The sequence below is a fragment of the Fukomys damarensis genome, unplaced genomic scaffold, assembly GCF_012274545.1.
Source record: "Fukomys damarensis isolate Sample0158 unplaced genomic scaffold, DMR_v1.0_HiC HiC_scaffold_4, whole genome shotgun sequence".
Lineage (NCBI taxonomy): Eukaryota > Metazoa > Chordata > Mammalia > Rodentia > Bathyergidae > Fukomys > Fukomys damarensis.
The window spans coordinates 67,939,435-67,957,698 of record NW_022900916.1 but is presented as its reverse complement, the minus strand read 5'-3'; the positions used below and the strand labels follow the sequence as shown (position 1 = coordinate 67,957,698).

General features: G+C 41.2%; 1 protein-coding gene and 1 pseudogene across 5 annotated transcripts in view; one reads left to right on the top strand and one right to left on the bottom strand.

Moving 5' to 3' along the window:
* The window catches only part of Kif27 (kinesin family member 27), a 147,953-nt gene that overhangs the window by 73,858 nt on the left and 55,831 nt on the right, over positions 1–18,264 (top strand). The window lies entirely within an intron of this gene.
* LOC104868234 lies at positions 3,835–6,769 on the bottom strand (annotated as a pseudogene).

Genomic DNA, 18,264 nt, shown 5'->3' with positions numbered 1-18,264 from the left:
TCTTTAAAGATGTTCAAAGTTGGGAACTCAGAAAAATACCCTTGATGACCACCTCTGTCTTTGCAGAGTGGGTCCAAAGACTTGCACAGTCAGGAGGTCTGAGAGTGTGTGTGGGGGAGGCTTATGAGGGTTCAGGGGTGTTTGAGCGATGGCGGCTGGGTCGGGAGCTGGCATGGTTCTCCTTCCCCCGGTGGATGGGGCCCAGGCTTCCTCCTGGCGCTTGAGCAATGGCGGCTGAGTCGGGAGCAGGCGTGGTTCTCCTTCCCGTGGTGGATCGGGGCCCAGGCTTCCTCCCGGCGTTTGTGCCTCACTTATTTTCATGTCAAATTCTTTTTTCCTGCTTGGAAATTTTCTGCCATTACTTCTCTGAATAAATTTTTTTATGTTGTTTGCACTCTCTCCTGCTTTTTCATTGACTCTGATCAATCTTATGTTATTCTTCTTGGTATCATCTAGCTCCTGTTATATTGATTTTCTGTGGTTCCTTATTATTTTTAAGATATCTTTGTTTCCATGGTTGCTAGCTCCAATCCTGTCTTCTGTATCTGATTTTTTATCCTCACATTGGCTCATTCTGCTGTCTATATTCTCAATGGAACTTTTAATCTTCTGCATATCTGTTTGAATCTGTTCATGGATTCCATTTCTTTCCTGTGTTGGGCTTGTGTTTATCACCCTTAGACAATCTCAATCTTGGCACACCAGGAAGGACAACCAATTAGAACAACTGTGTCACCTTGGCTAAAGTAGTACACTCAGCAAAAACAATAGCATCAAACACAGCCTAGAGAATGACAAACTGTGTAACCATTAATTTGCCACCTTTAACTGTATGAACTAGACTTGTGGTTAATAACAAAATCTGAACCAAACCAGAAAAATGTATATAGTGAATATTCCCTCAGTATGGTGATGTTATGCTCAGGGGAGAAAATTTAAAAGAGATTAAGGAAAAAATAGAGAAATTGAAGGAGAGGAAGAGATTAGAAGCATGGCTGTAGAACAAAGGGAGATTACACAATTTGGGAAACTGATAAAGAAAATGGGGGAAGAAAGAAGAAAGAAAAATAAGAACAGAGAACAACAACAATAACAAAAAGAAAAAGAAGAAAATAGGAGAAAAAAAGTTCACATCAAAGTGTGTCTTAGCTGTCACGGGTAGACAAAGTGGGCAGACAGAATCCAGATCTGTTTTGGTTAATCCCAATCAGCCAGCCATAGATTTATGGTGGGGTAGTGGGTAATCCCAGCAAGTTTACAGTTTTAGTTCTGAATCTCAGGCTGGTTTCTAGCTTTAAGGCTGAAACCTATTTTTGTTCAGCCTGCAATACAGTGTGTGCCTCCTACTGGCTTGAATTTGGCTCCTTGACCTCCTGCTGATGTGAACCCTGTTTTGCCTCACCTTGATGGAACCAGCCCACAGCTACTCTTGAGTTCCAAGCTCAGTTGGCCCTTCTCCAAGATGACTATTGGCCAGTTGCCCTCTCCTGGGGGATGTCTTAATCTAAATAAGTCACCAGCTACTGTAGTCCACTGTGTAAACTGCTCCATTCCATTGATGCATTTCTCGGTGGAGGACTCTGGGGTCTCCAGTAGTCACTGTGGGTCTGCAGGTTTGAGTCAAACTTCCCATGCAGTGAGTCAGGGCTCAGGGAGAAAGTGCCACTTGCCGCCTCTTTCTTTTTCATTGAAGACTCTCTATTTACTCTCTCTGGTGGGTTTCAATTCTTGTTTCAGATCCTTACTGGGTCCCAGGAATCCACTTCCCTCCCTCTTCTCTTCCTGACATTGTCTGTATTCCATTGCCCGAACACCAAATATTGGAGAGGCTGTTTTCCTGTTGTTTACCCCTCTGTCATCTTCCTGGAAGTCTCTTTTAATAAAATCTTATTGTCTACAATTCAGAATAATTTGATCTTGTCCTTTCCTATTAGGATGCCCTTTATCTCTTTCTCTTGTTTTATTGCAGTAGCTAAAATTTTTATATGATACTAAATAAGAGTGGTAAAAGTGGGCATCCTTATCTTGCTCCTGATCTTAGCCCTCTAAACTGTCTTAGTTTTTCTCCACTGAGTATGATATAGGCCATGGGCTTTTCATGTACAGTCTACTGTATTGAGGAACATTCCTTCTGTGTCCTATATTTTTGAATGATTTTGCCGTAAACAGATGTTAAGTTTTATTATGTGCTTTTTCTGCATCTATTGAGGTGGTCCTTTTATGTGTGCCTTGGGGGGGTGCTTAGGATAGAACCCAGGACCTTAGGCATACTAGGCAAGAGCTCTATCTTTTAGCTGTACCCTTAGCTTGATCATATGATTTAACCTATCATTTTATTACATTAAATTTATGTTTTCCTGTATTGAACCATCCTTGGATTCCCAAGATAAATCACACTTGATAGTGATGTATAATTTTTTTTGGTATGCAGGGTCTCGTGCATACTAGGCATATGCTCCACCATTGAGCGCAGTCCCTAGCCTGTGTATAATCTTCTTGATGCACTAGTAGATTTGATTTGAGAGTATTTTATGGAGAGTTTTTGCATGTATTTTCACCAGGAATACTGTTATGTAGGTTTTTTGTTATGTCTTTGTCTGGTTTTGATATCAGAGTAATGCTGGTCTTACAGAATGAGTGTTAAATGTTTTCTCACTTTCAACATTTTGAAATGTTGTAGAAGAATGGCATTAATTCTTTAAAAGTTTGGTAAAATTCAGCAGGGAAACCTGGGTATCTCTTTTTTGAACATCTTTTTAAATTAATGTTTCATTTGTATTGTTTTTGGTGTGTTCAGGTTTTCTATATCTTCATGGTTCAATTTTTATAGGATATATGTGTCCAGAAATTTATTCATTCGTTTTAGGTTTTCACTTTGTTATGAGTCCCTCATAATCCTTTGTATTTATATGGTGTTAATTGTAACATCTCCTTTTTCATCTCTGATTTTATTTTTATCTTTTCTATTTTTTCTTAGTCTGGTAAAAGCTTGTCAAATTTATCTTTTCAAAAAAACAACTCTTTAATTAATTTTCAAAAATTAGTGCATGGCTATGTGTGGTGGTACATGCCTGTAATTCCGGCACTTGGGAAGCTGAGGTGGGAGGATCACTGTGAGTTTGAGGCCAGCCTGGACTACAGAGTGAATAGTCTATGTAGTCCTGTGTAAAAAACAAAACGAAACATAAATTAGTGCATGTTAGTAATATAAAATAGTGAGAATCATTTTGGGAAATAGGTACGTCCATATGACTTTTGGGAGGGATCTTGAGGCAGGATCTCATTATATAGTTCAAGCTGGCCTTAAACTCACTGCATACCCCAACCTGGCCTCAAACTTGTATTGATCCCCCGGCCTCAGTCTCCTAAGTACTAGGGTTATGGGCATGTGACACTGCACCCAGCACATGATTTTTTTTTAGTCTGTGGATCAAACCCATTATCTTTACACTGAGTTACATCCCTAGCCTTTAAAAATTATTGTTTTCTTTTCTTTTTGGTACGGGGTATTGAACTCAGGGCCTTGTGCTTGTGAGGCAGGCTGGGTGCCACTGAGCTAAATCCCTGGCTATTTTTTTCTTTTTTGTTTTTTTGGAGAAAGGTCTTGCTTTTTTTTTCTTTTTTTTTTTTCAGTGTCAACACTTTATTTTGGTATAAAGACAGGAAGCTGGAAAGTATACTGTATTTAAAATTTGCTTGGTTCCCCCTCATATGTAGAAACCCTTCCCCCCAGCCCAAGCTAATCTGTTCAAACTCAAATACTTAAAAGTTATAGCAGCAAAACAAAAACATGGAAAAAGAAATCCAGATGAGAAGGTAGCTTGGGCCAGCATGTCACTTGGTATGGATGACTGAGGTGCTGAACAGGAGCTTCTGTTTCTGTTTTTTCCATTTCTTTCCTCCTTTTACAGAAAGAGAACTCACTCAGTTTATAGAATCACTATTAGGCCCTGGCCTTGTCAGATTAAGAGTGTTAGCAGGATCTGGAATTAGACTGCCTGGATTCAAATACTAGTTGTAGCATATACTATGTGCCGTCTTTGGACAAGTCACTTTAGCCTCCCTGGACTTAAGTTTTTTTGTCTGTAACTTGAGAGTTACACCTATTTAATATGGTTCTGGGAAAATAAAATCAGCACAGTACTAGGCCTATGAAGCACACCATCATTCTTGTCTAATTGTGCAGACCTCAGAGTCAGGGTGAGCCCCGAGCCTGACTTTTTCATGAATCAACCTTTCCCAACTCAGGATTCTCAGGTACAGGCATGATCATCTCATCAGTAGTGGAAGGAAAGAGAGCTCCTCAGAATTTCCCTTCCAGGCTTCAGCAGTTAATCTGGGGCAGAAAAGAGGTGCTAAATGACTTACATACCAAGTGGAACATTAGCACCCAAGTGTGTTGAAGACTGAGACCTAGAGACAGAGAGGGGAAAGAGCCTGATCAGCCCAGGTGTCCGCTGATGCAGGTAACAATAACAGCACATGTGCGGCAAGTTTAAAAGCCCTATGCTGAGCCCTCCAGTTCTCTGCCTTCACCAGAGAGGGGATCTGAAGTAGCTGGTGTGTCCAGTTTCGTGAAGGCTGCTTCAATAGCTTGGCTGAAAGAATTCTGGAAACTGCGTACAGGAACACAGAGTTATCACTCTCCCCATCACTGTCCACAGGGCCAGGAGGAACTAAGCTGTTCTCATCTTTCTTTGGAGCAGTTTTAGGCCACACATCTGCTTTTGCTTTTCCAACCCCCAGCATCTGGCAAAGGAAGGGAAGGGAGAGTATTCTTCCAGACTTCCAGTGCAGAATGAGGGGCTGCCCTGACTGGCAGTGGGTGACACAGGGGTCAGCAGAAAGTCTGCATGAGGACCTGGACTTCTGCTAAGAGGAGAAAAGAGGAGGGCTCCATGACCCTCAGTGCTGGTAGGACCCAAAGCAGAATCAGAAAAGCAGGTGTATGAATTGAGGGCAGGAGACTGCTGTAGCCTCTCCAGGGGTGTGGACTCGGGATACTTGCCCTGTTTCTTGTTCTCCATCTCCATCCCACGTTCTTGACGACGTTCCTCCCCAGCCGCCTTCTGGTGCTGATGCTGCCTCTTCTCAGTATCATCTGAGAACATCTCTAGTGTTTCCTTAGAGACCACAGGAGGCTGCAGAGCCAGTTCAGATGCTGAGCTCACAGGTGAGCGGCGAGTGAGAGAGATATCGGTGACGCTGTTGAACATCCTCAGACATGGAGTACCGGGCGATGGCCGCCACAGTTGCTGCGATCTTCTCTGGGCTGCGCTCCAGGCTGCTCCGCTCACAGGGCGGTGCACGTTGGTGGGGTGCAGGGACATGTGCTGCCCATCCTCTGCTTGGTACAAGTAGTAACAAGGTGAGCTGCTCAGGTGTGTGAAGCCAGGCTTAGCGACAGGTTCCTGCTGGCTGGACTTAATACAAATGGTCCCGTCCCCAAGACTGTCATCTGCTAACTCCCAGTCATCACAGGTTTCTGACAAACCCTCAGGCTCCAGTTCAGACACTGCTTCCTCTTCTACCAAGGGAGAGCAAGAGGACGAGGAGAGTCCAGAGAACAGACTTCCGTGGTTTCTTCATCAAAGGCAGACAGATATTCTAGCACAACCTTCCTGGGTTGAAAAACAGACTTTCTCACCAGGGGAGCCATCAGCACCAGTTGTTCCAGAGCAGCAACAACACCAGGGACTTCCCCTCTGCTTTCAGCCATCCTGACAAGCGTCTTCCTGAGTCCTGAGCTCCTGGACAGCCACCTCAACAAAGTGTGACTGGGAAGCGTGCTTCTCCTCTGCCAGTTGCCGCCACAGGGCTACTTTCTCTTCCAGAACCACTCAGTGCAGCACCTGCTCCTCAGAGGCCAGCAGCAGCTTGGAGTACTGGCTGTGCTTTTCACCCTCTGGAGGAGTAGGGTGGTGTGCATTCATCCATTTGGACTTGAGCAAGATCACCAGTTCTCCTTTCTCGCTTTTCATGCTGGCATGACTGTGGCAACAACACTCTTGAGATCTTTCTTATGCGCAGAGCTGTAACAGATGGGACATTTATTTCAGGTCTTCTCACTCAGTGAAAGATAACGCAGGACGCCTGCCCAGCAGAAGAGGTGTCTGCAGTGGGTCATCTTGGCTGCAGTAGGTGGACAGAGGCAAATCGGGCAAGATGGCACTTCCTGGCCATAAGTATGAACTTGTTCCCTGAGGTCCCAGTTGACTAAGGTATTGGGATCAGCAAAATGAGCTGTGTAGCCTTAGTCTTCGGACACCACAGATTGGCAGTGGGCCTGTAGAAAGAGTTCCTTGTTAAAAGGCTTATGTCCCCACTTGTTTCTTTTTCCCCAGCTGTCCACTGCCTTCAAAGTGACCTGCCTGGCCACAAGGTTCAAAAGTGAAATTCAACACCTGGTTCAGGTTAATCTTCCTAGGGCCTGAAAATTGGACAGGGCTGAACTCTGCCTGATGAGTCTCTGCTGCCTCATCTCGTCTTCCACCATGAAAAGAAGAGCTAACGAGCTTGCTGCTGTCCATTGAGGAGACATCTTATTAAAAGTTTCGCTTTTCTGTGAATGGGAGCAAAGGGACTGGTTGATGACAATTGTCATTTGGGGGATTATAACGCTTTGGTCCATTTGGGTTCTTTCCGTAGCTCTTGGGTTTAGACTCAGTGGCCCTTGGGGCTGCCCAAAGAGGTGGAGGAGCTGTTGAAGCCGCTGTTCTTGTCCATGTCCAGAGGCAATGGCTGCGGAATTGTGGGAGCTCTGCGACATCAGTGGGGGCCTCGTTGGTGACAGCAGTCGGAGCGGAGCAGAGCAGGGACCCAGGATCACGGTGCTCAGGGCTGGCGGGGGTGTCGGCAGCAGTGAGTGGTTCTTGGCCTTCGTGGTGACATTTTTCTTTGTTTCCTTCCTTAGCTTCTCACACTGGGAAGAGAAGCAGCCTGGCAGGGCTTTAAGCCCAGCCAAGGCGATGACCTAGAAGGAAGAGAAGGCTGGGGCTTGGAGGCCTGGGTCCGGGCTGGCGGGGCAGAGTTGCAGGGAAAGGGGAGTAGAGAGAGGGATTGTCTTGGTGTTTATCTCTTTCTGCTTTTCCTTGGGTCCAGTTTTTTTCCTCACTGGAAGTGCTATTAAGGCACTGCTAGCACAAGTCACATGTTTGTTCATGCGAGCTCTGACAGTGTCTGTTTTTGTTCATTTGCTTTCCGGGGCCCAAGTATTAGGTCAACATACCCCAGTGGTGGTGCACACCTGTGATCCCAGCTACTTGGGAGGCTGAGGCAGGATAGTTAAATTCCAGGCTAGCCCAGCCAATTTAATAAGACCGCATCTCAAAATTAGAAATAAAAAGGGTCAGAGGTGTAGCTCAGTGGTAGAGCACTCAGCTTTTTAATGTAACGTAGTCCCACTTGTGGATTGTTATTTTCTGTGCAGTTGGAGTCCTATTCAGAAAGTTTCAACCAGTGTCTATGACTTCCAGTGTTTCTCTTCTGTTTTCTTGTAGCAGTTTCAAAATTTCAGGTCCTTGATCCATTTTGATTTGATTTGAATACAGGGTGAGAGATAAGGATCTGGTTTCAATCTTCTGTTTGTGGAAACCAGTTTTCCCAGCACCATTTACAGAAGAGGCTGTCTTATCTTGAACATACTTTTTTTGCCCCTTTGTAAAGAATCAGATGGTTGGGCTGGGAATTTAGCTCAGTGGCATTGTGCCTGCCTTGCAAGTGCAAAGTCCTGAGTTCAATCCCTGGTGAAAAAAAAAAAAAAAATCAGATGGCTGAAGGCACATGCATTTGTTTTTGTGTCATCTGTTCTGTTCCACTGTCCTCCGGGCCTGCTTCTGTGCCTAGTACTTGGTTTTTAAAATGTGCCTATAAGTAGGATCTTAGCCAAAGTTTGTTTTTCTAATTGCTTTATGCCATGTGGAATTGTGTTGATTTTTGTGTATTGACATATATCTAACAACCTGACTGAACTCTCTTCTTTTTTGGGTTTTCTTCTTTTTTATGACACCGGGATCAAAGTCGGAATCACACATGCTAAGCAAGAACTCTTCCAAGTGAGCCACATCCTCAACCCTTTAATTCGGAAGCTTTGTCAGTAAAGTCTTTTGGATTTTCTCTTAAAGTTGTATCACCTTCAAGTGATAGTTTTGCTGTCTTGCTTTCCAATCTTTTAATGTTCTTTTTCTTACCTTTCTGTATTTGCTGGGTACTGCTGGTAGCTGTGCCACGTTCCCTACACATGTTACTTACTTACTCTTATCAAAGTAAGGAAAATTTCTTGGCTGAGAATTTTTATTAGGAATGGATATTAGATCTTATCGGTGTTTTCATGGTACTGGGATTGAACCCATGGGCACTGTACCACTGAGCTACTCCTTAGCCCCCTTTTTCTTCCTTAGTTCCTTTTAACTGTATTTTGAACTGGGTCTTGCCAGGTTACCCGTGCTGGCCTCAAACTTGAAATCCTGCTACCTCCACCTACCAACTAGCTGGAATGACAGTACCCACACCCAGCTCAAAAGATTATTTAATCATATGACTTTGACCTTTTATTCTGCTAATGTGGTGAGTTACAAACAATCACATTTTTCTGGATTAACCTCATTTTTGTTGTGGCATTGGAGGTCCCCAGGACCGCCCTCAGCCTGGATGATTCCCCAGGTCTGTCTAGCATGTGATTGCTGAGATTCACTGCAGTAGAGGGGTACGCAGCACAGCCAGCAGGAGACAGGATGCACAGCACAGTCGAGAGTAGTGGTGCTGAACCTGTGGCGTGTGTGCTGCAGAGGGCTGTTTCCATCACTGAAAACTGTAAAGGGTTTGCCACGCTGGTCTAGAGGAAACCAGGTGTAGGCTTCCAAGGCTGTCTTTCAGTACAGTCACTGAGATCGTGCTCAGCTCCCCAGTAGTGAGTCGTGACAAAAGCAAACATCACCTTCCAGGGAAACCCAGCAGAGACTCAGCACTTATGGTTTGTACTGAGGGTTTGTCATGGAAGGTCCCTGTTAGCTAGAACATACTACCAGACTACTAGAGGAAGCAATAGTTCAGTAGAAAATTCACCCTTTGTACCGGGGGCTTGAGCAGAGGGAGCTGCTGTGACTTGTTTGGTGACTGGGAACCTCCCTGAATCAAAGTCCGCAGATTCCAGCTGACAGCCCTGATGCAGGTCCTCGAGAAGGCAGCAGTCGGTCTGCTGTGTAAACTCTGTTCTGTACAGATGTCCTAGTTCCATGTTGCTAATTTATTGTGTAGGATTTAACACCTGTATTTACAAGTGAGCTTAACCTGCATTTTTCTCTATTGCAATATTCTTTTTAGGTATTACACTGGCCCTGAGAGTGAGGTAGCTTTCCCTGTTAATACTTTGGAAGAAGGGAATATGAAAAGTTCTTCACATACATAAATGGTTGGATTGACTTATAAAGCTTTTGGGATGGAATTAGTCTTTGTGGGAACATTTTGATTATGAAAACAGTCATCTTCTCTTTTCTCCTACATTGCTAGGCTGGCCTTGACCTTGGGATCCTATGGTCTGAGCCTCCTGAATAGCTAGGATCACAGTTGTGCACCGCTGTGCTGGGCATTTTTTCCCTGGTTGTGGGAAGGGTTACTTTCCTAGGAGTTTGGCCCCATGTGAATTCTCACATGTACATTTTGGCATGCTTATTTATGTGGTCTCATGGCTTATTGTTAGGTAAAAGAGTTGAAAAACCAGGACCAGACCAGGACTACAACAAGCCTTTATTATGGGGAGGATCTGCCAGGCTGTCTCTGAACAAAGAAGAGAGAGCAACATGGCAGCACAGGGAGCTTGTTTTATAGGAGCGGATGGGGTCAGCCTAAACCAGGGTGGAGTTGAGTGATAGTATTAGGGATCAGAGGAACCTGTGACATCACTAGCTGTTAGGAGGTAGCAAGTATCAGGTTACTCTTTTGGTGGGAGAAGAGGCATGATGGGAAGAAGCCTGTCCTTTGGTGGGAGAAGCCATATTTTAACATGGAGGCTGCTGTTCTATGTGGCAGCCATCTTAAGGCAAGGGAAATCTAACACTAATGTCTTTGGATGTGGACTCACAGTCCTTTTTTCCTTCTGGATTTTTTGTTCCTTCTCTCACCTGCCACCTGACCCCTGCCAAACAGCGTCATGAGGCTTTGTCAGTTTTATGAGTGTTGTCAGGCTGGAGAGTGTGGCTCAGTGGCAGTGCTTGCCTAGCTTGTGTGAGACCCTGGGTTTGATCCCCAGCACCCGCCTCCACACATTTATTAGTATCTTCACTATTATATATTCATTATTTTGTTAATTTTTGTCTTTATTATTTTTTCCCTGTTTTGGGGAAGGGCTACTCATCTGCTATCTATCTAACTTTTTTTGATGAATGCTTAGTTCACCAATCTTTGGCTTCTGTTCTTTTAAAATATGTGTATTTAAAATTACATATGTCCTATGTTTATTTTTACCTGAATTCTACATTCAGATTAAAGTATTTCTTAACATGTATTATAAATGTTTCCTTTGACCTATGAGTTATATAGAGTTACTTTAATGCATGTGGGTTTTCTAACTTTTAGCTTAATTGCCTTATGGTCAGTAATGCAGTATGTAGAATTTCAGTCTTGTGAATGCATTGAAGCTTGCTTTTTGGCAACACATGAGACCAGTTTTTGTAGTTGTTTGAGATGTGCTTGAACATAATTTCTGTTAGTTGAGTGTGGTAGTGCACACCTGTAATCTTGTTATGGAAGGAATTGTCAAGTGACACACAGGCAGCAGAATGGAAGTAAAATAACAAAAAGTTTTTACTCCATCAATGGGGGTTGATCACACCTAATGGCAGTGCCCTGATTGATCCAGTACTTGGCTACAACTCCCCCTTTTATAGGGTTAGAATGTACAGCCTTGATTTCATTCAGGTGGTTACATTGCATTTTCACAGTTCACTTTGCTGATACTCAAAACAGGGTGGCAAGGCAGTTGAATTTCAACCCGGATGTAGCACTTTGTGTTAGGGGAGGTTACCTTTAAATTCATTTAGTTACCTATTCTAGCCAAGGGGAAGGGGCTGTGTTTGGTCAGCAAAGCTAACAGTGGTTCTTTTCATTTACAAAATTTTTGAGAGAGACTGGATGCCTCTGGTGCAGGTTAATTCTGAACTAAACAGAGCAAAGGGCAGAAATTATCTTACATTGTGACATTTCGTAGGGTTTTTGCTATTAAAGTGTTCTCTATCAATCTTAGCACACTGGGAGGCTGAAGCAGAAGGATTGTAGTTCTGGCCTATCCTGAGCAATTTAGTAATTTACTAAGACCCTGTTTCAAAGTTAAAAATTTAGGACTAGAGAGTTAGCTCAGTGGTGCTGCTACTTGCCTTGCAAGCACAGGGTCCGGAGAGCTATCCCTGGTACCAAAAAACAACAAAATAAAAAAATTTAAAAAGTGTTGGGAATGTAGCTCAGTGCAAATACCCTATGTGCAATCCCCAGTACTACAAAAAGAAAAAAATGCATGTTCTGCAATCATTGGGTACATTTGCTCCTGTTAATTTAAATCTGTATTTTCCCCATTCTGCAGGGTGATTTGTGTGGTGTGTGTCTGTGTGTGTATCTTTAATTAGAAAGTAATGTTAAAATATCCCACTTTGAGTTTAGCTTTGTCTTATTTCTTTCTTTTTTTCATGTGTTACTGATAATTTTTGTTTTATATATATATATATAAAATCTGTGTTATTAAGTACATACAAATGTAAAATTATTTGATCCTATCTGAATTGACCTTTTGATAATTTTTTACCTCTTTTTATCCCCTTTAATGATTTTTGCTTTACTTTCATATTACTATAGTTAATAAACTTTCTTTTAACATTTACATGGTGTTTCTTTTACTATCTTATTTTTAATCTTCTTGTGTTTATTGTAAGTGGCCTACAGTTACAGTTACAATCCTCTCTGATAATCTCTATCTTTTTGTTTTGTTTTTGTACTGGGGATTGAACTCCAGCCCTTGTGCTTGTGAGGCAGGCAGTGGAACCACTGAGCCAAATCCCCGGCCTGTGATCTCTATCTTTTAATTATATGATTTAATTCATTTATGAATGTGACATAGTTACTTTTACACTTTGGTTAAAATCAGCCGTTATTTTTATTTATCTTTTCTCCACTATGTGCCTTTTTCCCTCCTTTCTTACCTTCTTTGGAGTGATTAGCTATTTTTTATTTTTCTGGTTTGTCCTTCACTTACTTAGAAGTTGTGCTTTAACTCTGATTTTTAGTGGTTATTCTAGTGAAAATACCAGGGAAACCTGACTTAAAATCTCTTGTCAGTTAATACTTCTCCCTATCCCCACACAATATAAGCACTACATTTAACACTTTTCTACCTAGGTGCCATTGTGTTGTATATTTTAATTACTCAAACACATGATTTTTTAAAATGAGGTTGTATTTTTTTATTGTTCATAGTAATAATGAAAGCTTAGGGATTTTTTTGCCCCTATTTAAATACTGTAGAACATGTGAAATATTAAGATGAATTACAATTTTGTTTACATACTTTGTGCTTATGAAGCAAGGTTGAAGTTAGAGCTTTCTGGATGGGATGCACTTCAAAACTTTTCTTTAGAGGGTACACGAAGAACTACAAACACAGAAAATGCACGCACAACTTGTTTTGCCCTTTTCCCGTTCTTAGCCCCCTAAGACTTTCAGCTGGCTGTCTTCTCTCTGTGCTTTTCCTTTTCTAGTGAGTAAAGGCTTTCACTTCACCACACCTGTTACCACTCGCCACTTCCCTTGCTGCAGCTTCTGCTATCTATAATTTCCCCTGCTCTGTACCTTCATCCCTTGTCATTTCTTGGATTTCACTCAGAAAGTCCATACTTCTATACAGACAGCTAATTAAATTACCCCAGTCCCAGTGACAAAGCACCCAAGCACAGTGTCTGGGGCTATTTGTTGTTGCTTACTATTGAAAAGATTTTTCCCTCTCAGAACAGTATTAGTTGCTTGTGATCACCGGAAGGCTAGTCTTTGGATAAATGAGATAGGACTGTTAAGGTCGTTTTGATTTTAGTCAGTGTAAATTAATTTCTAATCATAATCTATACATGTACTGAAGTTCTCTATTTTTAAAATTCTCATCTTTTCTGCAAAGAATGAAAAAATAATAGAACAGCAACTTCTTGTGGATCAGCTGAGTGAAGAACTAACGAAACTTAATGTGTCAGTGGAGTCTTCAGCAAAGGACAATTATGGAGATGGGCCCAATGCCATGGTCTCCGAAGAGAGACCACACACTGTACCATGTGATTCTCACTTGGGGCATTATATTTATATCCCATCAAGACAAGATTCCAGGAAGGTTAAGTACAAACACTAACCTTTTTCATATTTGGAGATTTTTTAAAAAGTGTGTAGTATCACCGAATATTTATATAGCCTCAGTATTTGTTTGTCTGATTGGTTTCATGGACTTTTTTTTGTAATATATTTTTTTGTGCCATTTTTCTTTTTTCTTTGGTACCAGGTATCGAACTTGGGTCCTTGTGCTTGTGAGGCAGGCAGCAGAACCACTGAGCTAAATCCCTGGCCCTTTTGTGGTCTTTTTAAAATAAATTTTATTTTATTTTATTCCTTCCCCCCTCAAGCCTGCTCCCATCCCTGTGCACAAAAGCTCTGTTTCCATTTTTCCTTCCTTCTACTTTCTCTTTTCTTCTTGTCCCTTCCTTCCTCTCTCCCTCCCTCCTCCCTTGTTCCCCTTCCTGTTTGAACACTTTCTTCCCGTTTCCCAACATCCTTTATGCGTCTCAGTCATTATTTCCACACTCACTTTCTCACACCATAGAAACAATGTGGCGTGTAAACACGTGTCTGCTTTATTTAACTTAAGAGTATGGTCTCAGGGTTCATCCATTTAGCTATAGATGTCTGAGGCTCATCCTCCTTTGTTGCAGAGTAGTGCTCCCCTGTATGAAAAAAACCACGTCGGCTTTATCCACTCATCAGTTAGTGGGCATTGGGCTGTTTCCAAGATTTGGCTGTTACAAACTGTGCTGCTGTAAACATGGGTGTGTGTATATTGCTGTGCTGTGATGCTTTTAATTCTTTCAGGAAGATACCAAGAAGAGGTCAAATGGAGCCTCTAGTTTTAGGGTTTTTTAAATTTTGTTTTTGGTACTGGGATCGAACTTAGGACTTGTGCTTGCAAGGCAGTCAGCGGCACCAAGCTAAATCCCCAGATCTAGTTTTACTTTTTTGAGGAATCTCCATTCTGATTTTCACAGAGATTGCACCAATCTACACTCCCACCAGCAGTGGAGCAGGGTTCCCTTTTCCCTACAACCCTGACTGCATTTGTTATTGGTTGATTTTTTTTTTTGATCTAATGCTAAGCTTATTCATAGTCTGTGGATTTATTTATTTTTTCTCTCTCATTGAGTTTATTGGTACATTTTAGGTATACAGTACAGTAACATTCATCATTGGGATCTTGTACCTTTACATGACAAGTCTTGGTTCTCATTTTTTCCCCTTGTCCCTGCCCTCCCCTGACCCCCTCCAAATATATGAGAAAATGAAAGAACAGAAATAAAGTGTTTGTAAATGGGGAGGGAAGGAGGGAGTGAAGGGTTGATTTCTTGATAGGAGCCATTCTTTCTGGAGTGAGGTGGAATCTCAGTGTTGTTTTCATTTGTATTTCTTGAATGGCTAGCAGTATTGAACATTTTTCATATATTTATTTGCTGTTTTCTCATTTGTTATCTGAGAAGTATCTTTTTATTTCAGATGCCCATTTTTGCATTGAGTCTTTAAATTTATGGGGCATGATTTTTTAAGTTCTTAGATAATAGTTCACGGACTTTTTAATATACCTTTTCTTTGAGGCATCTTTCTTTTATAAAATTAATAAATAAGAGAATAGTTCTGGGCCGGGGATTTAGCCCAGTGGTTCTGCTGCCTGCCTCACAAGCACAAGGACCTGAGTTCAATCCCCAGTACCCCCCCAAAAAAAAAGTGTGAGAGAGAATAGTTCTATTTGGAGGGAATAACTAGATGAAGATGATGTGTATGTTTCATCAAAGAGGAAAAGCTGTTTCTTGATATATATTTTCAGATATAATCAAGCCTGATAGCTTCGTGAATCTTTTCCTTTAATCACACAAAAGTGAGGTGAAGCTGGATGGCATTTATTTTATTTGGTCTGGCTTCCTATTTTCAAAGTGGTACTCTGGTAGCATCTAGCCTTAGTTGACATAGTCAAGATGGTTACAAGATCAATATGAAATTTAACTTTTATTTATAAATATGTTTATAGGTGGTAAATACACACACAGTTTTATTTTGAATAATTTATCAAGGAATTGCTACTTAATTGGTCAATTCATGAATTTTGGTGTCTATTTCCTAATTTTTTGAAGGGAAATTATTTCAGTGCGATCTTTTTGTTAGTCATTGGAATGAGCAATAAGAGAAGCAAGCTTGGAATGAGCAATAAGAGAAGCAAGCTCTATACGGGTGATAGGTTCTGTGGCGGGCAGGCTTGGGTGTGAATCCAGCTCTGCTGTGTAGTCCGGGAGTTGGACAGAGCTTGCGTGCGCTCTGGTTTCTGTCTTTACAAGTGGGAGGGCCCGATGGGGCCGTGGGGGGTTTGCACCAGTTGCCAGCGCCGGGCACAGGGCCTCAGCGTCTACCCAGGCCCAGGTGCTGCGGAGGAAGTGAGGCAGGTACTGCCCTTGCCTGTATGCTCTTCAGTTTTAAGTGCTTGGATTTTAAATTTTAAGCCATTAGGCCCGGGGATTTAGCTCAGTGGTGCTGCCGCAGCCTGCCTCGCAAGCGTAACGACCAGAATTCGATCCCTGGTACCAAAAAAAATCCAAAAAACAAAAACAAAAAAATTTTTTAAGCCATTGTTATTAATTTCAATTTTACTTTAGAATCATTTGATATTTTTTGATGGTTGAATATAGGCAAATTTTCATACATTATTTGAAAAGATTTTTTTGCAGGATTCACATTTTGTATCTATTAATTTAACTTAATATATTGGTCACTTATTTTAAAAAGCCCTCTTTTCTTCCTGTCATCTTTTCTCATTGAGTTTATTGGTACATTTTGGGTACACAGTACAGTTACATTCCTCATTGGGATCTTGTACCTTTACATGACAGGTCTTGGTTCTCATTTTTTCCCCCCATTCCCCTGCCCTCCCTTCACCCTTCCCTATTTACAGAGACTTTGTTTCCGTTTTTTCCTTTTCTCATATTTTTTCTTTTCCCTTCTTTCCTTTCCCCTACCCCTGCCACTTCCCCTACACCTTTAGCTCCTTTCTTCTTATTTCACATTGTCAATTATACGATTTGGATCTTGTTTACACTTTTAGTCTTTCACACCCAAGGAACTATTAAGTATTTTTTTTTTCAGTACTGGGGACTGAACTCAGGACCTTGTGCTTGCTTGACAGGCACAGTGCCCCTGAACTACATCCCTAGCCACAAATATTTTTTCATGCTATCATTTTTTTTTTTTTTTTTTTTTTTTTTTTTTTTTTTTGGTGGTGGTTCCGAAGACCTCACTCAGGGCTTTGCACATCCTGGGCAAGTACTGTACCACTGAGCTACATTCTTAACCCGAAATTAAATTTTGACTCACTCACTATGCAGTTTGCCTACCTTTGAACTCACTATATGGCCCAGGCTTGCCTCAGCATCAAAGTGATCCTCCCAAGAACTTGATTCAAATTTGAAAAAAAAATATTTTTGAAATTCTTTCTTATCATGGTAATTTGATATAATTAAAACCAAAAGCCAGTATTATACAACTAAAAAATTAAGTTTGGAAAAAAACTTCTACGGTGATCCCACTCATGGCTTGGGTTTAATATGATTCCAAATGTTGATGAAAAGCTGTCACAGCTGTTTGTTTCATTGGTTGTAAGATTCGCTTTTACCATCTTCGATGGCTGGATACACTTCACAGTTTCCTTCCCGGCCTTCACCCCTTCTGTCCTTCGCCATGTGCACCTTTGTTTCCATTTCCCCTTCCATTCCTCTTCCTTTGCCCTTGCTTCCTTCCCCTTCTGTCTCCCCCTCTTCCCATTTGTACTTATTCCTCTTACTTCTCAGTGTTTATCTTCCATAATGCTTTTTGTCCACCCTTTAGGTAAATAATGCAATGTTTAAATGTGTGTATCCAATTTACTTCACTTAAAATTACGGTTTCCAGGTGCATCCATTTTCTTACAGATGATTCAGATTGGTCCTTGGTAACAGCAGAGTAGTACTCACTTGTATATAAATAGCACCTTTTCTTTCCAATCATTTCTGATGGGCATAGGAACTGTTTCCAAGATTTAGCTGTTACAAATTATGCTGTATTTAGGAATCTGTCCATTTCTTGAGTTTCATATCTTTCAGAGTACAGATTCTCAAAGTAGGTATTGATAATCTTCTGGATTTCTGTAAGATCCGTTGTAACTTTCCCCTTTTTGTTTCTAATTACGTGTTTGAGTGTTTTCTTTTTTGATAAGCTTGGCTAAGGATTTATTTTATTTAATATTTCAAAGAACCGACTCTGATTCATTGATTCTTGGAATTGTTTTCTTATCCTTAACTGTATTAATTTCTACTCTGATCTTCATAATTTCCTGCCTTATAACTACTTTGACTTTCACTTGCTCTTTTCTTTTTTTTTCCCTAGAAGCTTGAGGTTCAACAATACATTATTTGAGCTTGTTCAATTTTTCTGATGTGGGAATTTATCACTATAAATTTCCCTCATGGGACTGCTTTCATTGCATCCCATAAGTTCCAGTACGTCATATTGGCATTATTGTTTAATTGTAGAAACTATCTAATTTCTTCTTTAATTTCTTCTCTGACCCATTGGTGGTTCAGGAGGGTATTATTTAATGTCCATGTGTTTATGTAGTTTATGTGGGGTGTTTTTGCCATTGATTTTCAATTTCATGGACTGATAATATGCATAGTATAATTTCAGTTCCTTTGCATTTACTTAAGCAAGTTTTAAGCACTAGTAAGTTGTGTGTTTTGGAGAAAGTCGGGTGTGCAGCTGAGAAGAATGCGTATTTTGATGTTGTCGGGTGGAACACTGTGTAGATAGCTGTAAGTCCATTTGTTCAAAGGTTTGCACTGATATTTCTTTGTTGATTTTTTTTTTTGTCCAGTTAATCTATTTGTGACAGTAGGGTTTTGAGAGTTCCCATTTCTTTTTTTTCTTTTCTTTCCTTTGCTTTCTTTTTTTTTTTTTTTT